Raw genomic sequence first — 9,028 nt, 5'->3', positions numbered from 1 at the left:
TGCGCTGAAGAAGGCTCGAAAAATCAATCCATAACGTTCGATACATGTTATTATTTTATTAATTTTTATTTTGTATTATGTATTTCATAATTTTTTTTTGTTTTTATCTTTTATTTCTTATTATGTATTTTATTATAATTTTTATGTTACTGTATTTTAATTTATTAGTTACGTTCAATTTTAATTTATACTTCTTGGTTACTACCGTCACGATTACAACCACGTTTACATTGTGCTCCGACTTTTAATTTATGGCATTTTTTTTGACTTTGCATTAAATAATTTATATAATTTAGATCATACGTGTATGGATCATTCACGCTTTTGTACCACATCTTCTTATTATTAATTATTATTTAATTAATCATTAAATTCAAGAGTTTGCATACATTTGAAATTAGTTGCGGGTACCATAAAAGTTTTATGATAAACTGTGCTGCTAAAAATCACTAATAAAAATCCCTAAAATATTCCTTCCTCTTAGAAGGAAAAATCGAGATCTATCTATGAAATAAGAAGGCCTAGGATATTCAAAGAATCTTTTATGGATGTTTCCTCCGCTTTTAAAGAGATCCAAAAGTTGTTCTATATTATTGACAAAATTTAACCTAACATAACAATATATTTGCTTAATATAAAAGAGAGAGAGAGAGAGAGAGAGAGAGAGGGGGGAGAGAAAGAGGGGGGAGAGAGAGAGGGGGGAGAGAGAGGAGGGGGAGTCATATATATATATATATATGTATATTTTGTCCAATGTTTTAAATTTTGTTAAAATACTAGCATATATATAAATGAATTCCAGCAGATACAGAAAAGGACCTTATCATAGATGAACAAATACTTTATTATGAGCTCCTCACCTGATCAAACAGTCACAATGCTACACATGCATCAATTAAACCGTTTGAAATAAGCACTTAAAGAAAATATGATTGCGGGCGTGTCTTTACACGATGTGAAGTCAGTTTGCTCCAACAAACCGAAATCTTTCTTCATCCAGTATTTTTAAGATATTGTGCTAAGTGATTATCACTTGTTCTAGTCAATGCACAGTCTCTCTGATGTACATATTTAAAATAAAGAACGATAGAACTTATTGTTAGTCAGATTATAATCGTAATAAATATGTATATATAAGCTATAATCATACAGTGAAGGTGAAACGCAAAAATTTGCAATCCTTGCTTTATTGCATTGTAAAATAAGGTTTCATCTACAATAAGTCATTTATTTCATTTTCCTTTGAACTCTCTTTTGTATGTGTTACATAAAAATGATCATTGATTATTTTCTCTTTTTTTCTCTCCAAAAAAAGTGCAAAGTTTCACGAGGGAGAGAGAGAATGTTAAGTGTTTCAATACAATAATGGAAATCTATTTATATTTTATTATTACTCGATTAGGCTTTTTCAATTAATTGTAATACACCAACATCTCCAGCTAATAATACAGTGTCGCCTAAATAGAGGAATTCACATTAATTAAAGTTGATAAATAATAGTAATAATAATAAATAATCTCAAGTTATGTGTATTGCTTTTATCAGATGACATCAGTAAACTTTATATTATATTGGAATGGTATCGTGTTAAAAGAGTCTGTCTACCACAAAGGTAGATATAGATAAGTACTATTTTTTTCTGTCAAATTGTTTTCTGATTGACCAACGATTTTCTATTTTTCTTATTTTTTTTCCATGCACACATAGCACATTTTTCTACTATTGGACAGAAAAGGTCAAGAATAGGAAAGATAGAAATGTACATATAGTATTCATTTTTCCTCTTGCTCACAATCAGCGCTTTTTTCCCATTCGAGTAAACATTCCAGTATAGTGTAGAGTTCACTGCGTGACATAATAAGAAATATGTACAAACCTATGTGAAAAATTTGAGTTGCGTTTTTAGCACCAACAATACAAGGAAGACCGTATTCTCTCGCCACGACGGCACCATGACTTATAAGACCGCCCAATTCTGTCACGATTCCACCTAATAATGGGAAGTATGGACTCCAACCAATGTCGATGCAATGTGTGATCAAAATATCTCCATCTTGTATATTTTTCGCCTCGGACAGATCGGTTATCACGCACGCCCTTCCACAGAACCGTTACAAATTGAAGTACCCTCAATCTTTGTACATCCTTCATAAAGTGAGGTGTCGAGCGTCTTCTGCAATGAGAGATATTGTACATGTTATAATCTTAGAAATATTAATAACAAACATAGACACAAGAAAATAGATTGACAAATTATTCAATCTAGATAACACATACAATGGAAATAATTATACAACAATTATACATACCTGTACTGGTATAGGCATGCCATTACTGAATTCTGGAAATTTTAATTTTGCTGCTTGCTGATAAATCTTTCTTCTACGTAGTGTTCTGAAAGATTTCAAATAAACTCATGCAGTAATGAGTATTGTAATATGATATTCTACGAGCATAATATAATAAGTAAACGATCAAATTTAGACTCACTTTCGCACGAGTGACAAATTGTGATCATTCAAAAGTTGCCCGATCTCTTCGTGCGTAAAAAAAAATATAAGATTTTCATCAGGTATGCAACTTTCTGCAATCATTAAGGTACCGAGACGTTTGTATGCTAATCTCAATGTATGTACAGTAGATACAAGTATGTTTTTTGACATTTCTCTGCGTGTAACCGCTTTTCGGCAAAGAGGTGTCACTTGTTGCAGAAGCCATTTGGTGAACGATGACATGGGCGTCCTCAAAGCTGCAAAAGTTTCCTGTATATTAAGCGTTTTGCTCTCATAATTCTTTTCGACAGACATTGCTTGTGTCTGAAAACAGTGTGGATGGAATATATATTATACATATACACAGAAATTTTATTAAAATATTTCTTAATCATTTTTCGATGTGATATTTCTTTGAAATATGTATTTCATACCTGAATCGTGCTAATAATATAATCGTACTTAAATATCCAAGGTTCGGAGATTAAATCTAATTCATGAAAGCCTCTGTGACCGTGCTTGTCAAAGAAGGCACGCAGTTCTTCTGCATTTCAACCAATCTATAGCTTTCGCGAGTTCGATTTTACTAAACTTTTTCGCTTTGCCGGTTTTTCTGATGCACGATGCTATTTTAGCCAGGATTATGGGTACTTCGGTGCTGATGACATTGGTACACAAACTTATCAAAACAGGGATATCCGCAAGATGATCGGATGTAATATTGTCACTTCTCTTTATTAGAAACGACATTGCTATCATCTGGTAAGAGATGCTCGTCATAGATACTATGTTGTGGCACTGTGCTAACTGAAATATATAAATGTTTTAATAATAATAAAGATACTTTTTGTAATCCGTTAACAATTTAAGGGATGTTAAATTCAACATTTCTTCTCAATGAAGACATTTATTATTTTTTTAATTTAATGAAATATCTTACTAAGAAGATTTCTTTATATTTCTTATCTAGGACATTGTACAGATTACGAGATGTATCAAATTTGCTGGCGTTCCAAACAAATTTCTTAAATACGTCGGTCGCTACTTTTATTATAGCATTACCCATCCTGTTTTTTAAACAATTCATACATTAAATACATTTTCCGCCATCTACTTGTGGTACCATATTTTTCTACCGCGGACTGGTATATTTCAGGCGTAATTACTATGCGTCCGGCCATGGCTCTATCATTTTATTCAATAGAGTTATCTCTTTGTCAAGCTCTCGTAAAACACACTTAATAAAAAGAAAAAGAACTATCAATCAGTTTACTCATCTCACAAATGTGATAGATGCAAATACTTACGCCGAGTAATTTATTGCACCTCTCATATTGACCATATGAATAACCGTGTAATCAAGATTATATCTAGCGCCAACTGACAAGTTTATTATTTTTACAATGGTAGAGTTCGACAAAGGACTAATGGGATGTGGAAGCACTTCCTCGATGTTGGCAAAAGTTATTAAGTCAACATCGGAAGGAACCTCCGAGTCTAACTCGTGCATTAGCTCAAAGTCTGTCCATGCGTTAATAGTAGTGATGGGTCATGCTTGCAAAAGGAAAATTTGCTCACCGACAACCGCCCATTCCATATCTCGAGCGGATCCAAAAAATCATTCCAAATGCAATCCTATTTTAGTTAATTTCAGAGCGATAGTATTAGATATCGATATCCTCTTACTTTTCTATTCGTTCAGAGTGCACCTAGTCACAACATCATCTTTCAGCGATATCTTCTGTTGCTTACTCCCTATCACAGAGGCGCCTATAGCTAAAGTGTTGTTCAATTTCCTACGTGTAGTCAGAGTATCAGGTTAGGTTAGGCTCAACCATTCCTGATACTACTGTCTGTAAGAAATATTAGGACACTTTATTTCATATTATTTAAATACAAGAAGTTGTAAATAGTTCATAAAGAGTGAGGAAAAAGTATTGAAACCCTGAAAAATCTCGAAAAATATAAATTTTATAGGAAAATGGTTTAGACAAAAGTGTATGGTTTCAAGGGTTTCACGGCTACTCAAAATCAGTTGTTTTCACAGCTATCTTAAATCATTTGTTTTCACGGTTACTCAAAATCAGTTGTTGAGAACGGAAAGATATGTTACATTTTATATCAAAGTACTGGAACTTTCAAGTCTTATAACTCGAAAAGTTCTTAATAAAAAAATATTTTGGTATAATTTTGGAAAGAGCTCTTGAGATAAGCTACAAGAATATGCAATTAAAATAAGTCATTTCATTTAAGAAATTAAAGATAACCTTCACATGACCTTCAAATGACTATCCAAAGTCAAACCAATGGTATCATCTTATGACGCTCTTGAAACCATACAACTTTTTCTGAAACATTTTTCTCTAAAATTTATTTTTTTTGAGATTTTTCAAGGTTTCGATACTTTTCTTCATCCTGTATACGTACGTATACAGGGTGTCTCATAATTAATGAGCCAACGCTCGTGAGTGGGTAGAGTACAGTGAACTAAACAAAAAAGTATTGTCATTTTGCGATTTTTATAATAATTATTAAAATATTAATTAAAAACGCTTAGCGAATAATATTATACATATCTACAAGATGTCTGGTAATAATCGTCTTAACTCTCTAGGGCAGATAGAGCAGGTCCAACTGAACATAAAAGTCCTGTATCATTTTGCGATTAGCGCAATAATTATTGAACTATTAATTAAAAACGCTCAGGGTATGCTGAGGGTACGCTATATGCGGCGCGCGCTCCTACGCTGAGCGTTTTAAATTAATATTTTAATAATTATTGCGAAAATCGCAAAATGATACAGGACTTTTATGTTCAGTTTGACCTGCTCTATCAGCCCTAAAGAAGTGGGGCGATTATTACCGGACATCTCGTACATATGTAGAATATTGTTTGCTAAGCGTTTTTAATTAATATTTTAATAATTATTGCGAAAATCGCAAAATGATACAGGACTTTTATGTTCAGTTTGACCTGCTCTATCAGCCCTAAAGAGGTGGGGCGATTATTACCGGACATCTCGTACATATGTAGAATATTGTTTGCTAAGCGTTTTTAATTAATATTTTAATAATTATTGCGAAAATCGCAAAATGACCTAATACTTTTTTGTTCAGTTCACTGTACTCTATCCGTTCACGAGCGTTGGCTCGTTAGTTATGAGACACCCTTATATATATATATATATATATATATATATATATATATATATATATATATATATATATATATATATACCTGAGCGCGCGAAATTCTAGTCCTGTCATTCGTAATCTTTAAATCTTTCTAATTTGAAAACTATTGTAGCCTCGACATTTTTGTATTAAATTTTTCGCCTTTAATGTTCTAAAGAACCTGCCATTAAAATATTTACCAAAATTTTCGGGACACCCTATATATATATATACACACACACACACACATATATACAGGGTAGACCATTTTAATCCATCCAGTCGAATATCTCGAAAACCAAGCCCGGGAGAGAAAAATGTTTCAGACAAAAGTTGTATAATTTCGAGGGGGCCATAAGATGATACTATTGGTTTGACCTTGAAAAGTCATTTGAAGGTCACTTAAAGGTCACTTCAAGTTTTTTAAATGGAACACCCTATATATTTTTACATATTCTTGTAGCTCATCTCGAAAGCTTCCTAAAACACTTATGACAAAGTATTTTTCATTAAGTATTTTTTGAGTTATAAGGCTTCAAAGTTGCAGTATTTTGACATAAAATACAAGATATCTCGTAAAATATTCATTTTTTGATTATCTTATTCTAATACTTTTATGCACAGAATAATGAGACGAATCAATTGGTGTAAAGAAAACACATAATTTGTGTATTTACTTATTTATATATTTTTATTCCTCATTGTCTTCGTTGCATGTGTCTTCTTGACATTGTTTCCAGAGAAGACCATTTTAAGTGATTCTCCAACGTCGTGGTTGTAACGATTCAATTTTTAGACCCAATGCCGACCATTTTTTATTTGTATTTTTTGTCATAGATTTATCAGGATAATCTACACACATACACATATGTGTCAGTTTATTCTCTATTATTATTAATTATATTATACATATGATATTAATTAAATTTCACTAGGCAGCACATAAGCTCGACCATCCGATAAGATTAATTGCAAGATTAATTCCACTATGTGACATTCTCTGTGACTCATTTTAATGGATAATGAATTGCCTTTCTGGTCAGTATCATAGAAAGATATGCTATCGCAACTTTGTATAAGATAAATAAATAATAAAAAATTTTTAACATATGATTAAAGCAAAGTATTACGCACTATTACTCACATTTTCATTCATAATAATCTTTGGATTATCTGTGCATAGTTTTAAAATTTCTTCTATATCGAAAACTTCCTTATTTTTGTTTTGAGTTTTGTTCTGTTTTGAGATGTACCAAAGAGCCCACCATCGTTTTAGAACAAACAGTACATCTAAAAAAACATAATTTCTAATTTTTAAAGATATATATACAAATTCTTCGTTAAGTCGATTATCTCAAAATTAACAATCAATTTGTATGAGACTGCTAAATTGTATTATTATTCTAGACACGAAGAGCAAGAATTATGTAAAGATTATTTGTCTGAAAATGTCTTACCTAAACCAAGATAATGTGACAGGCTTTTTATGCTTTTATTAAACCAAAAACACATCCATGCGTGAATAATTGAAACCACAATCTGCACAATGTATATAATGCATTCCATTGTGTAATGTTTCACTTTACACGATTTGTAATCTGGACGATCAGTATCTAATGTGAAATAACGTTTGAGATTATTACATGTCGAAACACTTGTATGATTTAAAAGAGATCTAACAATAAGACACTTTTATTTGTTATTGAGCACTAAACACGTTAAAATTGTTTTAATTGGACTTACATAAGCTGTATTGAAAATGATTCACAGGATATAGAGTATAGCACACTTCTCTCGCGTATGTAAATTGTAATTTCTCGTATTTATAATAGATCGATAATAGGCAAGCTTATTAAATAAACGTCTAAACGATGAGTATACTGTTTTTGGCTGACGGCACATTGACTCTTTTCCTTTTTATCTTTCTGAGAGAGAAAAACCTTATAATCCCTTTCTATAAATCTGCTGCAATTAAATGCGTCAAGGACAAAAGATATTGATGCATTGATTGCATGAATTGCTTATGATTTATCTGATTACAAATTGATTGCAAGATCTGTTACCGAATCAATTGTAAAAAAACTGAATAGTAGCAGATGATGATGTAAAGAAATCTATTATACACTATCCTCCATAAGTGTGGAAACATCCTATATTTTACAGATAAACAGGTGTACGGCAGTGATCTATGCAGGTTTTTGATATAAACATATCATACGACAACAAATAATTCCATCTAGGACACTTGTAACACTTTTACATGCCAAAAATATATCGGTTATTATTTCATAATACCAAAGCGCTGAAAGTTGAATTTTGCGTGTTGATCTGTTATAGCACGTACTCTGCTATAATTACAGCTAGTGCAGCGTATTAGATGTAGTGGCGCCTGTAATGTGTGCACGAATTATAACTACACGTCAGAGTGATAAGAAGTCATTTGTAAATGTAATTTAATTTAAGTTTTTGTAAAATTGATAAAATTAATCACAATTACTGAAAATGACTCCGACGCGTCAGATTCCGTATAAATCACGAGTCAAGATAATTAATATAATTAGTAAATAAACATTTACAAACAAAAATTAATTGATTTTATTATGTATTTTCTTTATATTAAAAATATTTAGAGTGTTTTCAAACTTATGGAGGGTGTATATATATATATAATAAGTATATATATATATATATAATAAGTATATATTGTTTATAACAATTTTTTATATAAAAAAGTGTATTATAAATAAAATTTTCACACATTAACTTTATAAACACTATTTGTCGGTGCATGAAATTATTATGTAATTTTTTCAGCAGATTACGAAGAAAATAATAATAATAAAACAAAAGACTTCGATGAAAATAAACAAAACATCGGCAAGGCTTAAGGAGGAACCTGATTTGGAAGGCTCTATTTTGCGTAATTTTTTTCTAAATAACTATACAATCAATCATTTCAAAATTTTAAGGGTGCTTTATTACATATTTCAACATAATAAAAAATATTTTTTCATTAAAAAATATTAATTTTTTAATTGAAAGATGGAGCCGTGTTTGTAGCGCCAAATGATTTTTGGGTACACTCTGGCGGTCGTAATTTTTATCTGAAACGAAAAAACCAAATATTTTCTTTAATTGTATATAATTACCTTCTATTTGAACTAAAAAAATTCAAAGAAAAGCAAAAATTGAAAAATTTGTATACGATTTTATAAAAAATTACAATTTTTGCGAAAAAATTTTGATCTTTTTTAACAAAAAATTAGTTTAATTTAACTTTTTCCAAAATTTTTTTAGTTCATATAGAAGAGGCACTAATTATCTACAAAACAAGCCTAGAAATAATTCGATCGATCAATTAG

The 9,028-nt window shown here is 30.7% G+C and overlaps 1 long non-coding RNA gene and 2 pseudogenes across 1 annotated transcript; all 3 read right to left on the bottom strand.

Annotated features, from left to right (window-relative positions):
• Nucleotides 1-936: 936 nt before the first annotated feature.
• Nucleotides 937-3,673, bottom strand: LOC140670344 (rifampicin phosphotransferase-like; annotated as a pseudogene).
• On the bottom strand, nt 3,292-4,808 carry LOC140670343 (uncharacterized phosphotransferase YvkC-like; annotated as a pseudogene).
• A 2,008-nt stretch (nt 4,809-6,816) lies between these two features.
• On the bottom strand, nt 6,817-7,713 carry LOC140670157 (uncharacterized). Its single transcript, XR_012047477.1, has 3 exons — nt 7,410-7,713; nt 7,124-7,279; nt 6,817-6,956 (listed from the first exon to the last, which is right to left on the bottom strand). It is a non-coding gene; the product is annotated as an uncharacterized lncRNA (long non-coding RNA).
• Between the last annotated feature and the right edge of the window lie 1,315 nt (nt 7,714-9,028).

The sequence above is a fragment of the Anoplolepis gracilipes genome, chromosome 10 (genome assembly GCF_047496725.1).
Source record: "Anoplolepis gracilipes chromosome 10, ASM4749672v1, whole genome shotgun sequence".
In the NCBI taxonomy this organism is placed as follows: Eukaryota; Metazoa; Arthropoda; class Insecta; order Hymenoptera; family Formicidae; genus Anoplolepis; species Anoplolepis gracilipes.
This window is presented reverse-complemented; position numbering and strand designations above follow the sequence as displayed.